Below are 17601 nucleotides of genomic sequence, written 5' to 3'. Positions count from 1 at the left end.
GCCCTTCTACATCACTTTTTTCTTTCCCAGACCAAATGATACAAATTCTTTTAACTTTTCCTCTCTTTATTTTCTAATCTTTTCTCTCGTTATTTTTGTGATACTCAGCCTAGCTCAACTGTAGTGGAAACTAACAGAATGCACTTTTATTGTGCAATGAAAACATGGCAGAGTCATATGTGTACGATGAACTTTTACTTCTTTTATGCCATTCTTTCATTTGTTTCTCTCCTTATGACATTTGTGTCTCTTTAAAGAAGGTAACATTGACTTCCCATTGTCTCTGTTGCACTGGGACACACCACATGCACACACAGGTCTTTTCTGTTCCCACTTAGTGTGATGCCTGCATTTTCTCTTCTTGTGCTGGTGGGGTTTTTTTTGTTTTTTTGTTTTTTTTTTTTCTGGCCAAGGGAGTTATTCTGCTCCTCCTGAGGAATTCTTGAAATGTGAGCTCTAGGAAGATAAGAGTCTCTGTCTTTGGCTATTTTCTGTGGCACCTTCTGTGATGCGTGGCCCAGTGTGACACCATTCACAGACTCACAACACTGATGGAAGTGGTGGTTTATGCTTGTTAGTTGTTAAAAATTTGGTGAAGGTATTTCAGAAGTCTAATGGTTCCTTCCATGTATTTGAAGTGCTTAGTTTAGGGATAATCTTTTTTGATTATGATTATCATGGGTTTGGCACATCAGCATTCAAGACGAGTTACCTTTGAATTTGAAGTCTGTACACTTGATGCAGGTCCGAAGAGACAGCTTAAGATATAGGGAGCTGGGAGTCCTGATCAGAGTAGAAATTTCATAACTTCTGGAGGTAAATAGGACCAAAGAGATTATTATTTTATATTCTAGATCATCAGACAGTGTCAGAAACGTGGGGAGCAGAAAGAGTGAAAGTGGGAGCCAGTTGTGTTGAGGATCTGCTTTAAAAGACATGACAGTAATACACATGGCCCAGGAGACTCGCCCACTGCTTATGCACAAGGTGCTTCCTTCCTGCTGCTGCATGAAGACCAATCAAACAGTGTCAGAGCCAGCTCTCCTGTTCCTTGGTGGCAGTTCTAATGAAAAATTGGTTTGCTGCAGGATATCAGCAGCCACTTAAGGGAATTCTAGAATTGTCCCCAAACATGTCACAGGATCTTACTCTGCAGATGCAGTATGTGTGAATGAAATGCCATGTCTGAGAATGTCAACAGGGAACAAAAGAAGACATTAGGAAATGACTCCACTGATGCCACAAAACAGGGACCAGATCCAAGAAAAAGTAATCCTTTTGCCAATGAGAGTATTTTTGAGGGGCACAGTTGCCCATTTACTGGTAGTGAATAGCCAGGATAAATAAAGTGGGAGTAATGGAAAACCTGCTTTCACTAGAGTCTCTTTGCTTTTTGGAATTGGCCTAAGTTCCTGTCGTTCATGGAAAGCCATGTTTTCAAACTGATGGCCAAAAAAGGGGAGTTAAAATTTTGAAAACGCTGATCTGCTCTTGAAGGGCAAGAGTCTATGACATGAGAGCAAACATTATCAGGAACTCTGAAAGTCAGGTGCATGCTGGGTTTCATGGTCTTTTTCTGCTTAAGGTTACATGGTCCTTTTCTGCCTTGGAAGGATAACTCATGTTTGGTTCCATTTTCAGTGTTGTGCTCTCCTTTCTAGAGCATAGCTGCTGTTTAACTCTCAAACAGAAATACAAAAACAAAGGAGCCAGTCAAATCCAAACAAAATGATGGGACTCAATTTCATTGCTAAGACTAGAATGTAGTCTAACTGCCTCGTAAGTGAATTCAAAAGCAAAGCATAGAGGTCTTGAAAAAAATTGTTTTGAGTGGATTGAATGCAATTTAGAACATCAGTAAGAACGTGATACTTTGTAATACTGACTCCAGAACTTACTCAGAAGTATGGCAGAGTATCTTTAACTAAATCCCTCTGATCCCTACATTAGGCAGACTTTGGATTGGCCATATACAGGTGCCATGTGGGTCAGGTTTGATCCTACTTAGTATATAAAGGCCATCTTATTTTTTGGCATGGCATGCATATTTACCCATAAAGCTTAGCTTCTAGGCTAATCTAGATCTCAAATGAAAAAAATTAAGATTGATTTGATGTGATGCTTCATTTTGAGCCCAAACTCTTCAAAAAGTGCTTTTACTGCCAAGTTCAAAAGCTGACAGCCTTTTCTCCTATCTCCTAGAAAGCATTAAAAAGCAGATTTTTCTTTTCCTCTTCAAAGAAGATAAAGCAAAAAAACCGATAACTGAGAAGTTAGCATCCACAAAAGTTGGAAAATAGAGTATGTGAGTTTCAAAGGCTCCAAATTAAAAACAAAAACAAAACAAAACACCCAAGTAGACTAAGTTTCCAGAATGGGAAGGGGTTATTTTAATTCTTTCTTTTTCTTGCCTTATTTTTGACCAACTCAGTTTGTCTTTTTTTTTTTTTTTCAGTTTGTCTTTAAGTACAATTTTAGCTTCTTACATGATTTGTGTGTTCTTGCTGCTTACAGTGATGATACATTGATTTTGTCATAAGAAGTCTTGCACTGGGCTGCATTGCTCTGAGATGTTATTTTAGAAATGGGTGATGTGCATCTGTGAGAGCGTGTCAGGGTATGCAGTAAGCAGTGCCATTAAATGGGTTATTGCCATCTGCTCCTACCTGCAGTCATCCTCAGTACAGCATCATTTTTTCCCCTACAAGCATCAATTGTTGTCCGTTTTCTTTTTCTAATATAATTTGGCATCCATTTCAGGATTTTGTCCATATTTGCCAAATTGTCTATTGCCAAGTCATGTGATATATTCTTGTAATTGTATGGAATCCCTTCCATAAGAAAATGGGTCAAATAGGCTAGTGAAATTTTAAAGGCATTTGAATGGACACATAAATTAAATTATGCACAGACAGCTATTTTTGGAATAGCTGTTTTCTCTGAATTGACAAGAGATGAAGTCCTCAGACAATTTTCTTTCAATTTTAGGAAGATTCTTTCTGCACGCCCCCTCCCCATAGATTTCCCAACTGGTCCATCAGAGACTAAATGGTAATAGTATGTGTTCTTCTGAAGGTGATGATGAGCTTGAGCCCAGACCCTGAGGATGCCCAACCATCAGATCATGAGGGCATTCTGGGGAAGTACATTTCAATGCTTTTATTAAAAAGGAGCTTTTGAGGCATAGGACACATTTTTTTAACCCTTACAGTAGAGTAATTAATTTAGCTAATCAAAGTAGAAAATTTTCCTTTTTGTACCAGTTGAGATTACAAAATTGAAAAGGAAAAGTATAATAATAACATTCAGTTTGGGCAGTACTTTGCTATCTGATGGTCTTTTCTATTGAATGCTGCCTAATTTTTAAGGAAAAGGTTAGTTTTTCCTATCAGTCTACATATTTATTACCATTGGAATTTTGACTTAAGTTTTGTTAATTTTATAGAAATTAGGAAGAAAATGTGATAGTGAAAAAAGATAGTAATCTCTTTAACGGTTTTTGTTTCTTTGTTTTTTGTTTTTGTTTTTGTTTTTTTTAAGATTTTATTTGTTTATTTGACAGAGAGATAGAGATCACTAGTAGGCAGAGCAGCAGAGAGAGAGGGGAAAGCAGGCTCCCCACTGGGCAGAGAGCCCCAGGTGGGGCTTGATCCCAGGACCCTGAGGCAGAGGCTTAACCACTAAGCCACAGGTGCCCCTGTTTTGTTTGTTTTTAAGAGCAAATCTAGGGTTCTTCATTGTCAGGAATTTTAGCTTACCAAATAGCTTCATGGAGCCCCTCCACTACAGGTAGACAGTCTCCTCTGTCCACACTCACAGGCAAGAAAAGAGCACATCCAAGGACTGTCAGTAAGGAGTGTTCTGCACTCTTGTTACCTTTTAGTATATTCTGATATCTTCTGTATCTTTACTCATTCTGAGTTTTGCTAAAATAATCTCATTTTCACTATACTGGAGCTATGAGAAGATAGCAAATGTATCCTATAAAAGTCAACAAGTATACATTTTCATGAATTGAAATTTTAGTTTATTTTTTTCTCTACATATCTATTTAATTTTATTTTTGGTGATTTTTGTAGGCATCATGAGATTTCAACCCTAAGTAAATACTCCAGCATTTATCTCCAACATAGCCACAGTATAACACTTAGGGGCTCATGGGTCCTCAGTCATGAGTTCAAGCCCCATGTTGAGCATGGAGCCTACTTTAAAAAAAATTTTTCCAATCCATTGTTTATACTTTTGTAAAATATGGTAAGATGAGTTATTCGAGAAAAGAAACTTTAAAAATGGCTTATCTTATTAGGTTTATCTTATTATGTTTAACAGACATTAAAATTACTTGTCACATTTCTGTACAAGTTTACAAATGTTTACTCTGTTTTTATACTTAACTGCAACATGTATCAATAACAGCTTACTGGTGAGCGTGGGTCATGGACTATACTTTTGGGTAGCTCTAATCTTGTACTTATAGTTCCCTAGTAGGCAACCATTATGTTCTCTAAAAGCTTTTTTATTTTTAAACCAGGCCAATCAAGGATCACACATTGCATTTGATTGCCATTTCTCTTTGATATTTAACCTACAACAGTTTTATGGCCTTTTTGGGGGCAGGAGGTAGGGGCGATGGATGGGAATGTTTCATTTGTTGACATTTTTGTAGAGTCTAGGACAGTGGCAATGCTGAATGCCTTGCAGTTTTATCTGGTTGTTTCTTCATGATAAAATCCACGTTAATTTTTTTTTTTTTTTTTTTTTTTTTGCTTAGAGTACATTGTGCCTTCTTCACAGCAGGGCACATCATGTCCATTTGCCGTTATCATTCATGATTGTTGGTTGGGATAGTGTCTGTTTAGTCACTTTTTTAAGTGCTGTAGGTCTGCACTGTAGATGATAGAATCATATAATTGCTCTCTTCAGTTTAACAAACATCTGTGAGAGCTACCAACTTCCAAGCAATGGACTGCAAAAAAATGAGTAAGACTTAGACTCTCTTGTTCTCAAAGCACGACAACATAGAGGAGACAGATGTTTAAACTACAAATTGAAGGATAAAATAGATCATGATACATACCATCATAGAGTTATAAGCAGGGTATTCTGCAGATACAGAGAAAGGAGATCTTAATCCTGAGTAGGGGATTAGGGAAGGACGTATGTAAAAAGTGGTATTTGTTTTGGGTCTTCAAGAATGGGTGAGATTTAGACAAGTAGGAGAGGCGCTGGATGGAAGGGAGGGAATAATTTAAGCAAAGGTGCAGAGGCAAGAAAAAACATTTCAGGTTCTAGAAATAGAGAATAATTCAGAATAGTTGAAGGAATGGATATAGTGGGAGATGAGGCCTTTAATGCCTCACCTAGGAGTTTAGGTTTTATTCCATAGTTACTAGGGAGAAGACATGGAAAATTTTAAGCAGAGAAATGACATAGTGAGATCCCCTTTTTGAGAAAGACTGCTCTACCAGCAAAGGGATCTATCTGCTTTTAGATGGGAAAGATACCAGTTAGGAAGATGTTATAAACTGTCCTATTAAGAGCCCTTAATTAGGGGCCCTTGGGTGGCTCAGTGGGTTAAAGCCTCTGCCTTCAGGTTAGGTCATGATCCTGGGGTCCTGGGATCAAGCCCCGCATCAGACTCTTTGCTTGCGGGGGAGCCTGCTGCCCCCTCTCTCTCTGCCTGCCTCTCTGCATATTCGTGATATCTGTGTGTCAAATAAATAAAAATCTTTCTTAAAAAAAAAAAGAGAGAAGCCTGAATTACAGTAGTAGGACAGATGTACAAAACCGTGCAGGAACTAATTAAATGTCAAGAGTAAGGGGGAGGATGGTGTGACGATGCCTATGATTCCCAGCTTGAGCTCTTAGGGGGTTATTAAGATGGGAAAAATAATGATGTGCTTCATCTTGAGCAAGCCAAATTTGAGGTGTTAGGCATTAGGCTAGAAGTGTCTGTCATATGATTAGAAGGGGGTTCCAAGAGAGGCCAGAGCTAAAGACAGATTTTTTTACCTAAACTATGTCCCAGGCACTGCGGTAGGTGTTTTATGTAGCGTTATGTCATTTAATCATCACAGCTGCCCTCTCAAGTACATACTGTTATTCCCATTGAAGAGGTGAGTAAACTGAGACTGAAGTTAATTAACTTGCCTGAAGCCAACTAGTCATACAGGCCAGAATTCTTTCCAAGGTATGTGGTCTTCCATGGTTCCATGGAAATAATTGCAGCATTGAGACTGACTGTAGTTACCCAGTGGATAAAGATAGAGAGGGAAGAAGAGTCTGGCTAGAAACCTGAAAAGCACCTGAGTATAAGATCTAAACTTGAAGGAACTTTCAGTGCCATGGGAAAGAGAATTAAGACAATAATGACAGATGAACAGAGGGTTCCAGGAAGAGCATGGTCAGTGGTGCAGCCTCACAGAGAGGTCAAAAAAGACAAGAGATAGTGTTTGAGGGAAATTGGTAGATGATTGTATAAGGGTGAATTGAAGGTAGGGATAAAGATAGCGTGAACTCAGCCCCCGGTAGTGATGAGCAGCTCAGGAGTAAGGATTGTCGGGGTTAAAAGGAAGAGGCGGTTGCAGGGGAGAACATAATGGATAGTTTACCATGGGTCCCAAGATGCATATGCATAGAAGGTACTGAAGCCATGATTGGCTGATAGTCTGGAAGTCTACACAAAGTGAGGGCCCTAGAGTGTGCACTTTGCTTCTAATTTTTGTGCATGGAGTTTAAAAATTAATGTTACTCTTAGGGGATGGCTCACTTAAGCATTCAACTCTTGATTTCGGCTCAGGTCATAATCCTCGGGGTCCTGAGATCGAGGCCCACCTTGGCCTCTGTGCTGGGCATGAAGTTGGTTTGGAATTCTCTCTCTCCTCCCTCTGCCCTTCCCCCTGCTCGTGTGTGCATGCATGCGCTCTCTTTCTTTCTCTCAAGTAATAAATAAATAATAAAATCTTTTTAAAAATAAAAAATTAGTGTTACGCTAAAGAAGCTTTTGGTCTTTCTGTTTTGATGGATTGCATATACAGCTTTAAAATGAAAAGAAGGCAAGAATTAATAGTAATTGCTTCATTTTTGAAGTCAATCAGTCAGTAAAAACTGCTTTTTAGAGCAGTTTTTAGAGGGGAGTTTTAGCTCCCCTCTGCCAGACTCATGGACATCCACATTTTTTTCTTTGGGGAAATTTTGTTAGCTAAAGACATTGCCTGAAATAACATCTCTATTCTGCAGAAGTCAGAGAAGAAAAAGGATCTCAGCCAAAACTCTTTCATGAATTTAGAAATGAAAAGCAATGTTTAGTACCAAGTGAGAGATGTCATGAAATACTAGACTTCAAGAGCCAGAAGAGATCTTAGAGATCTCCAGTCTTCTTATTTCAACAATTGGTTTATTGAATGCTTATTGAATACCCTATCACTTAGCTAGGGTGAACAGTGAAGTGACCAGTTAAAACAGTCCATTCTTGTCCTCAAGGAGCTCTAACTCCAGTGGGAAGTTCAAAGCGCCCAATAACTCCATTAAGAAATTTATCAAAGTTGCTTAAATTTTGTTAAATGAATGAAAAAAACCCATATTTTAATTGATATCCTCAGGCCACCTGGCTTTCAAATTGATTACATAATCTAATACAGCTATCACATGATTTCCTAATAAAATTAATTCTTAAAAAGCAACAAAAAAGAAATTTAGTGATGAAGGGGAAAGAGAACTATAATTTAGCAGGTGCCAATTTTTTTTAGGTATTCTACTGATTGCACACTTCATTTCACCCCTCAGGAAAGAGAAGGAGAATGAACAGCAGACTGAGAGAGAGAGAGAGACAGACAGAGTTTTTATACAGAAGAGACTTATGCTTATTTATAGTTGGAGGGGAAGAAGCCAGTGAAGAGAGATCCTGTGCACTTTCTGGTTACTTTTATCACTCCAGTGCACCCAGCAAGTCAGCCTTACAAATCAGCTAATCATTATTACCCACCCCGTCCCCCAGCATCCACTGGGTTAGGGTGGGAAGTTAGTTAGGGGAGCGGGACAGAAATCTTCCAAAATAAAAGGTAAATAGAGGTACAAACATAAATTTATTTTGACTTCTTATTCTCTAATTCTATGGGCCAAGCCTTTGTACACTGGCTTAGGAAATCTGCTTTTGTTTCTTCGGAGCCAAGAGTATTTTTATTTTTGTTTTACGATTATTGCTGACTTGCAGTTATTATAAATTACCAAAAGATGAGACCTAAAAAAACATACTCGAAAGTCAAATATAATTTAATTTTGAGTTATCCACACCACTATTCCCAGCACTGTTGTAAAGCAGAAGGGAATGTAGGCATTAGAGTCAGAAAACAAAGATTTGAGTCCTGTTCCTGTCACGTAGCAGTGTAATTTTGGACAAATCATTATATCTCTTTGAGCTTCACTTTAGTCTTCTTTAAAATAAGTAGCTTCCTAGGATTTTTGTGAGGTACAAATAACATGTATTTAAAAGAAAAGGCTTTGTAAACTGTAATGTCAGTTTTATTTACAGGATGCTGACATTTTTAAAATAACTGTGTATCTGGGACTGGTACTATACCTGTTTCCAGATGACTTAATCACTGAATTATTAAATCTCCATTATTAATTTCCCTTACACATACTCCAGAGTCTGCTTTGTGGAAATGGGCATAAATCTGGAGAAAGCGTTAGTTTTTGTTCTAAAAGATTAGTCTTATTCCTGCAACTAACTCTCAGACCAGCTGTATTTTTTGCCATTTTAGAAAGTAATCTATTGTTAAGTGACCAAATGAATGTTTCTTAGACATTTCTAGATTTTTTGATTCTGGACTAGAAGTAGGAATGATCTATTACTGGAAGCTGACCAAGTTGAGATATTTATTTAAAAGAAAATGCTGAAGGGCGCCTGGGTGGCTCAGTGGGTTAAGCCGCTGCCTTCAGCTCAGGTCATGATCTCAGGTCCTGGGATCAAGTCCCACATCGGGCTCTCTGCTCGACAGGGAGCCTGCTTCCTCCTCTCTCTCTGCCTGCCTCTCTGCCTACTTGTGATCTCTCTCTGTCAAATAAATAAAATCTTTAAAAAAAAAAAAAAAGAAAATGCTGAAGTCTGAAATGGCTCATTGTAAAGCTGAACTTCTTTCCCCAGATTATAGTGACTGGTGGTCCATCTCTACTTTCAAAGAAACCCTGAGTACCAAATTGTAAAACCCAGGAAAAGGCGAGGTGGTAGAAGAGTTAACACTAGATGAAATGCCCTTATCGTAAGGGCTCATGCATTCTGGGTCAGAAGACAAATGCATGCATTTAAAACATTTAATGAGAATCCATACTGTATGTTGGATAAGAGTATGGGCTCTAGAACCAGACTGCCCAGAGTTAGAATCCTGCTTTCTGGCTCTGCCACTTAACTGCCTTTGGAACCTGGGAAGTTGCTTAACTTTCCTGTACTTCAGTACAGTACATCAGTACTGTACTTCAGTATATCTGTAAAATGAGATACTAATAATACTATCTTATAAGAGTCGCTTTGCAAATTAAATTATTTAATACATAGTTAATGGGCTTAGAACTGTGTCTTCGAGTAAGCAGTCTATACCTGTTTTCAGCTACTATTACTGTTATATGCTTATATGTTAAGTTGTATGATTCAGACATTTGGTGAAATAGGCTTCCACAGATCATTCTAGGCAGGAAGAGTGAAGGAAAGTTTTATGGAGGCAGTGGGACTTAGCAGAACCCTTAAGGATGGATGGACAAACAGAAACAGAGGAATGGAAGAAAGGGTACTTTGGGCCCAGGAACCATCATCAACAAAAGCTTCAAAATGGCAATTGCAGGGTCATAGGGTAGCTCTATTTTTAATTCTTAAGGAATCTCCATACTGTTTTCCAAAGTGGGAGCCAGTTTGTTTAAGTTCACTGAGCTGGGAAGAGACGGATTTTATCGAAGGATCTAATTAAGATGAAGGGAGAACATGGGTCAGATCAGTGGTGGGATGAGAGTGGATAAGGTAGATTAGATTATTAGGCTGCAAATAGCATTTTTGAGTTTGTGTTCACATTTGTTCACTTAAATTTAGATATATTTTAGATATATTTATGTAAGAAATATACACTATGTTATTACTGTTATTATTCATATTTTCATTTTACGAGTAGATACACTGGAGCTCGGAGAGGTATAACTGTCCAGCAGCATGAGGTTTTCATACTCTAAACCCAGCCCCATTTTCATCATCTCTTACTGTTTGTTTTCCTTGACTTGATATGACAGTCAAACTTACCAGTCAAGGGGAGGCTCTTTCCCCATCTTCTGCCTTTGAACCCTGGAGTATCTTTTAGGCCATTGACATTTGTCTAGTGAAGGAAATCTGGGTCAAGATGGGATATATCACCCATTTCCTGACTCCCTTCAGGAAAGGAAGAGAGGAGTTTAGATTAAATTCAGCTCATCTGTTCAGAACACGGCCATCTAAGATTCGTAGTGGCCCAGGTATGCTTTACAATATGGAACTCCACTCTCTAGTTTCTTTAGTAAGGACACACATGCAGACACAGACACACACATACAAGGAAGAATTTCCATGTCCTGAAGAGCCCACACATAATGCTAAATTTGACTGAATCATCGTCCAAGCATTGTTACATGTTATTAGTCGGATGTTGACCTGGTAGAGTATAAGGGAGAGATGTGTAAGCAAATACGCAGTGCAGGGGAAGATGCCAAAGTCTTAAAAAGTTAACATTTCCACTTGGAAGATAGAATAGTTTGCAGGTTACTTTCCTGAACTTCACTTTACATTAATTCCTACCTCCTCGTGAGTCGAAGAACAGTGAACAGTTGAAGTTCCTATATGTTCTTACCCAGAGTGTGGTACTCCCAAGAAGTGCAGAGGAAGAAGTAGAAGCAGGTAAATGACATAGCAGTACTGATCACTGTACCAGGGCCCGTGCCTTATGAGAGAGTCTGATGTTCCACAGAGGAGCAAAGTGGAGAAGCCCATTATCCTGAGATTTGTAATTATAAAAATAAATCACATGTGGAAATTAAAGATTATTTTCATCGTTAGGTTATGGGAAGAGTCCACATCTTTTTTTCTTATCAATATTTTGGTTTAAATTGTGTAACTAACTCAAAATTATGATGGATTTTAATATTCATGGTAGCAGTTGATTTTTTTTTTAAGATTTTATTTATTTATTTGACAGAGAGAGATCACAAGTAGGCAGAGAGGCAGGCAGAGAGAGAGAGAGAGAGGGGAGGAAGCAGGCTCCCTGCTGAGCAGAGAGCCCAATGCGGGACTCAATCCCAGGACCCTGAGATCATGACCTGAGCCGAAGGCAGTGGCTTAACCCACTGAGCCACCCAGGCGCCCGTAGCAGTTGATTTTTAATGTGAGGAAAATTAACAGTAAAACTACAGTAAAAAGTAGGTGTTATAAGTATCTTCTGCAAGGTGCCACCAATTCCTGGCTTCAGAGCTCTGCTAGGCTCCTTGAAAGTCTAGGTCTCGTCTCTTAGAACTGGGTCTCATCACTTGACATGTTTCTGGGCACATAGTAAATATACAATGAGCTAGTATTGGTAGATGAGACACTCACATCATAGTCATAAGAAAAACCACTGTTTTGATTAGTCACTCCAGATTAAAGTGTTTTTGTGGGGCGCCTGGGTGGCTCAGTGGGTTAAGCCGCTGCCTTCGGCTCAGGTCATGATCTCAGGGTCCTGGGATCGAGTCCCGCATTGGGCTCTCTGCTCAGCAGGAAGCCTGCTTCCCCCTCTCTCTCTCTGCCTGCCTCTCCATCTACTTGTAATTTCTCTCTGTCAAATAAATAAATAAAATCTTTAAAAAAAAAAACAAAACAAAAAAAAATAAAGTGTTTTTGTAACAGAGAATCTTCTGTAGAACAACATTGCAAAATAGCTTTAAAGATTAAAACTAAATAAATAATTTTAAATAAACCTATTAAATAAATAATAGGTATTATTTTTTTAATTTTTATTGACTGGATGTTGTTTTGAATTTGACTTTGCATTTTTCTGAGATCTTTGAAAATATAAATTATTAGTACATATTGATTAATATTCTGTGCCTTTGAAGAATAGAAATATTACTCCCTTCTAAGTGAGGATTGCTCATCTTAAAATACTTTTGTGCCATTTTTATGATAGAAAAATTTACTACATCCTAATAGTAAGCATTCAAGTTAGTACACTTATCAGTAGAAGTGCATATATCATTTAAAACAAGACATTGGGCCAGTTGAGTAGATTGTAGTAACCTGGAGTAAACTAGATTCAGTTGAAATCTCACTGATCCCACTAGATGGCGTTAATTCATTAAGTGATAACTCCATCCTCTCCCTGAGGCAGCCACCCTCCTCTGTGGTTAAGCTGATTGTATCTTTAGGGGTTGAGTGTAGTGGTACATTCTTAGACTCCTTGCTATTTACATAGAGTGATTAGTGGAGGTTATTTGGAAATACTAGGCAGATGGGAAGGCTGAGAGCAGATTATTCAAACTTTTAAAAAAAAACTGTAATCTACAATATTTTGTTAGGTGCTTGTTAATTCTATCCTTGACTTAGCCTTTGCCCTAATTGTATATCCAGCTGAAAGATTCTGAACTTACTCTTTTCTCATAGTTTATTACCCTGTTATCATTACTTCTTGTTTGGGCTTCTGGAGACATTGGAAAACAATTGAAAATAGGAAGCTGTTACTTCTTAAAGCTCATAGTTTATAACAGATTTAGTTTTAAAATCATTTGGTTCTTATTTATAGGAATTGGATCAACAGTGATCCATTTGTAAGTTATTCTGTTTCTTTAGTCATAAATGCAAAATAGAATGAACATCCCAATTCTTTAATTCTTTCTTGTCTCAATTTGAATTATTTAGTATCTATAAAGACCGTTTAATGCTACATACTAGTCCATTTTCAAAGTTTAAAAATTGTGCTCTACCACAGTCATTTATAGGCTCTAAATTATTAAGCTATTTTATTTATGCTTTATTTCTTTCTCTTGTTAAGAGTTCCGAAGTGAAAATTTTTTAAAGAAATGATTAATATATTTCACATGCAAAAAAGTCATTCCACATTTCATTAGAAGTGATTTTTTTTCTTTATGATCAGATTCATACAGCTAGAGTAAAATTGTTTCAGAATTGATGGGATGATCTGTCTTGAGCCTTAGAGGCTTAATTGTGCTACAAATATTATTATTTTATTCATAGCCCATGGGGAGTAAGTGGTTGGTGCTGATGGTTCCCTTAATGTTTATTTAACTATTCCAGTGTGAAGCAGTTCAGGTTTCTTAGTTAAAAAGACTGCTGATAGTTTCACTCATTGGTTGTAATAAAAAGCTGAGAACAATCGAGGTCTTTTGCCAATACAGTCAAAATGACCTGTTTTATAAGTCAGAACAGGAAGGTCTGAGTATTTGGTGTCCGTTAGGCAAATTAATATCTTGAATGAGGATTTTGCTTTTTCTTAGGATCTGAGAAAGCTTTAACCAAAAACAGCAACAGCTTAAGGTTATCTTAGGAATGTAGTATAAACAAGGCATAACTATTTTGTGACTGATTTTTTGTGACTTATGAAAATAAGCTCATTTCTTTCTAATCATACCTTATGCACATATTTGTACTTATGCATGTCATACAGACATGTATTAAAATTTAACTGCATAAGCTCATTTTCTGTATTCAGAGAAGTTTCTGATGACAGGAAATCCTATTGTAAAGGGGCAAAGTAAACAATGTTGCATAGCACTTGAGGTTACCTACTTGCCTGTGTTTCTTTTTTGGAAGTAGACATAGGAAAGAAAAAGAAATTTTGAGTGTATACAGGTGTCAGAGAATAGTGAAAGAGAGGGAGAGGTCGTTTTTTCAGGAGACATTAACTCTGTTTTACGAACAGATCTCTGGGTGGTAAGTCCCTTCGTCTTGAGGAGACAGTGTAATGGCGGTCTCCCGTCCTGGCAGGATACAGTCCTCACCCACTTGTAGAACTTAAGTACTGTAACAAGATAAATACTTCTGTGCCCTGCAAACCAATGTGAAGGAAAATGAGTTTCTGTTGGATAAGAGGTCAGACGAGCACAATTCTTTAAAACTGTTATGTTGAAAAATATATATATAGGATATTCTATGATAGCCATGGACCAAATATTCTGGTTTATGAAATATCATCCCGTACATGTTTTAAGTAGCTTTTAAAATAATCTTAAAACAAGGATTTCCTTCTCCTCTGCCCCTCCTCCTCAGTGTCTCTTCTTTTTTTCTTTTTATTGAAGTACAGTTTGACATATAGTATTAAATTGATTTCTTATTTCTTGCCTATTAAAAGTGAAATCCTTTTCCTCAGTCAAAAACAGAAATTTTTTGCCGTGTCTGAGGCATCTCAGGTTGAATGTCTTATATACAGTGGCACCGCTGTATATAAGTCAGACCCATTTCCGAGGACATTGACTGTTGTTAAGGTCTCTTTTGCGTTGAGCTATTTGATCTTTATGAAGATAAAATCTGATGAAATTGCTTACCATATAAATAATTTGGCGATTTTAAGAATTTAAGGAAAATAAATCTTTAAAAATTTAAGTGAAACAGGTTAAGAAAAAGGGAGGGGAGGACTTTGATCGTTGGTATGTCTTTTTAATTTTCTACTTTGTGACTCCATTAAAAAAAGAAACCAACTCTGTAATTTTGAAGCAGAGATTCTGAAATTACCACTTTTCTAAAAATACCACTTACAGCTGAAACTTAATATATCTAAGCATTTTAGTTCTGGGAATGATACATATTTTCATAAAGATGTATTTCCAAATGGAAATAGCACCGAGGCTTCTGAAATAGGGAACCTTTCCAGAACAGGCTTGTGGTTGCCTGGGTGAGGAGTATTAGGTTGCAACACTCAAAAAGGAAATCCTGGCATAGGAAGCAATTGATGAAGGGCAAATATCCAGAGTCTAATGAAGCTTTTGAAGGGACTTGTGTGGGCCTGCATGAGAGCCCTGGCCAGTATCTCCCAATTTAAATACCGTGTGCTCCACGGTGTGCTGGGCCATGCTTATTCTTCCATCTTTGCTTCCATTCTACACAATATATCATTCTTATTTTTAATCTTCTGTAAGTACTAGTCATCATCCTAGTGAGAACTGCAGCCTTTCCTCGCCCTGCCCTTCACGAGCGCATCATCGAGATAAAGGGCGACAGGGCAGCTTTATGGTGTTTTAAAAATCATCAGCAAGTTCATCAGCACCTTTTGGCCATCGGTTTATTATTTAGTGTCATTATGAGGACTAGGAATACCGAATCCTTTACAACACTAATTTTATGAAAGATTTTTCTCTTCTCTCTTGGAGTGCAGTCAGGGTGGAGAGGTATATTATCCTCATTTTGTAACAGAGGAAACTGATCCTAAAGAGAGGCTGAGTGAAGATTAGAGTCGCGTGGATGGGGTGAAAGGGTATCCAGCATCCTGGTTTGTACAGTTGTTAGCCTTCAGCACAAGCTCTTCCCTTGCACAGCGGTACAGGTACAGTGCGTTCCAGGCTGTTCTCGTTCAAGTGGAACTCTTTCTATACAGATCTTTTCAAAACAAGAAACATCTGAGTTACAAAAACGTTCAACCAAGGAAATTATTCTGGCCCTGTTTTTACAAACTCCTATCTCGGAATCTCTCAAAATAATCTTCACATGGTTTTATGCCATTTGGGGGAAGAATAAAGTCACAAAAACAAACTTACCTGATGGTGCAAATCCTAAAGAGTTGAAATGCCTAGTGTTGAAGCTTTAGTAAAATTTCTGCAGTAGATACATATTTACTAAACTAATTCATTTTTAATTAATTTGACCTGGGTTTTTAAGTCAAAAGTTACCATCAATCTACTTAATGTTGAGAATGTTAAGGTTTTTTGTTTGGGGGACTTCCATTATTACAAGTATGGAATTCTGGCTTTTGGGAAGAAGGGACCTGAACCAGGATGAGAACTAGGAGCTCTGTGGAGGACATTCAGGGTAGGGCTCTAAATTCCCTGAAATACGTGCAAAACCTGGATATGTGTTCATGCACATATAACATTTTGGGGGGCACGCTTCATAGTCCTTCATTATGATCTAAAAGGGTGAGTGATACCCTTCTCCCCACTGGTAAGATTCATGATCTAAATCCATTCTTTTTTTTTTTCTTTAGACTTTATTTTATTTTTTAATTTATTTGACAGAGATCACAAGTAGGCGGAGAGGCAGGCAGAGAGAGAAAGGGAAGCAGGCTCTCTGCTGAGCAGAGAGCCCAATGCGCTCGATCTTAGGATGCTGGGATCATGACCTGAGCTGAAAGCAGAGGCTTAACCCACTGAGCCACCCAGGCACCCCTAACTACATTCTTTTATAAGGTTTAAATAATAAAACATTTTATTTTCCCCCTCAGATGAAGAGGATCACATGTGAATATACCTTTCTTCAAAATAGTGCTTTAAAAGTCAGGAGTGTTTGCTGGGGATTGTTCTTAAGCAGAGCATAATTTATAAATGGTAAGAAATACGGTAGATTACTCTTGCATTCTGTTGGAAAGTTAATAAATTTCACAAGTTGTAGTAAGTACAAGTTACAAATTAGTTCCTTTCTGAAACATTAGCCATTTCATAATTATTTTGAGGACTAAGTACTCTAGTTATAAACGCCAAATATAGAAACAAATCTTGAGGATGGAGCAAAGGAAAAAGTCGCTCAAAGGAGCTCAGCTCACCATTAAAACCCAGCCAGTGTGCCAGACTGTAATGATTTAAATCACTAATGAAATTCATGTTATTTGAGAGGGATTTTTTTTTTTACATTAAGTGTGGTAGTAATTTTCCAGTAGTCAAATTTAATGAAAACATTTACTCATGTAAATTGGAGCTTTATTTTTATATATTAGTTTTACTGTTTTATTTGTTTTTACTAAAAATAGTCACTCTTTTCTTTATATTTGCTCATGAAATCTTTCAGAACCACTTCTAGAAATGGCATCATTTTGCCATAAGTATTTTGTTTTCTCCCCCATCTAGTTTTTATGAAGTAGTGCTAACTCTGCCTTAATTTGATTTGGCATCCCTGCAATTGAACATTTGTAAGTATCGTGTATTATGGCCCATCTGGGTTGTCATAGAAACCAAAGACCTCCATCCTCTTCCTTCTAGTTAAAAATGGAATGCAAACAGGGCTTCAAAGTGACGTTTTTTCTAGTACGAGTGACAGCCCTGTGAAGTGCAGAACAGAAAGGTTTCTTATTGGTTTTATTCTCCCATGGCCTATCGTACCAGTTAACTCTGATGCGCAGCTTTTCTCTTGAAAATCTGGCAAGATACTAATGGAATTTTTTTAATGTAAGCATCAGTGGGGGAAAGAATGCAGTTAATCCTCTTCCTGCTCTTTTCTTACACAAAAATGCAGTGTTGGCTAGCAATGTTTTTGTTTTCTTCTCTGTGTTATTAGCTGGTCTGTTGAAGCTGTGGGACACGTGGCGGAAGCGTGGATTAGTCACCACAACTGTGGCTTTCATCCTTAGTCTTGTTTATTTCTCAGGTCAGGTGAATGTGGTTTTTTTTCTCATTAGAACC

At 37.7% G+C, this 17601-nt stretch overlaps 1 protein-coding gene across 15 annotated transcripts in view; it reads left to right on the top strand.

Annotated features, from left to right (window-relative positions):
• Positions 1-17601, top strand: part of LOC132008247 (PHD finger protein 21A) — a 192697-nt gene that overhangs the window by 102068 nt on the left and 73028 nt on the right. The gene's annotated exons all lie outside the window — the stretch shown is intronic.

Source organism: Mustela nigripes, unplaced genomic scaffold (assembly GCF_022355385.1).
Source record: "Mustela nigripes isolate SB6536 unplaced genomic scaffold, MUSNIG.SB6536 HiC_scaffold_76, whole genome shotgun sequence".
Taxonomy (NCBI): Eukaryota; Metazoa; Chordata; class Mammalia; order Carnivora; family Mustelidae; genus Mustela; species Mustela nigripes.
This window is presented reverse-complemented; position numbering and strand designations above follow the sequence as displayed.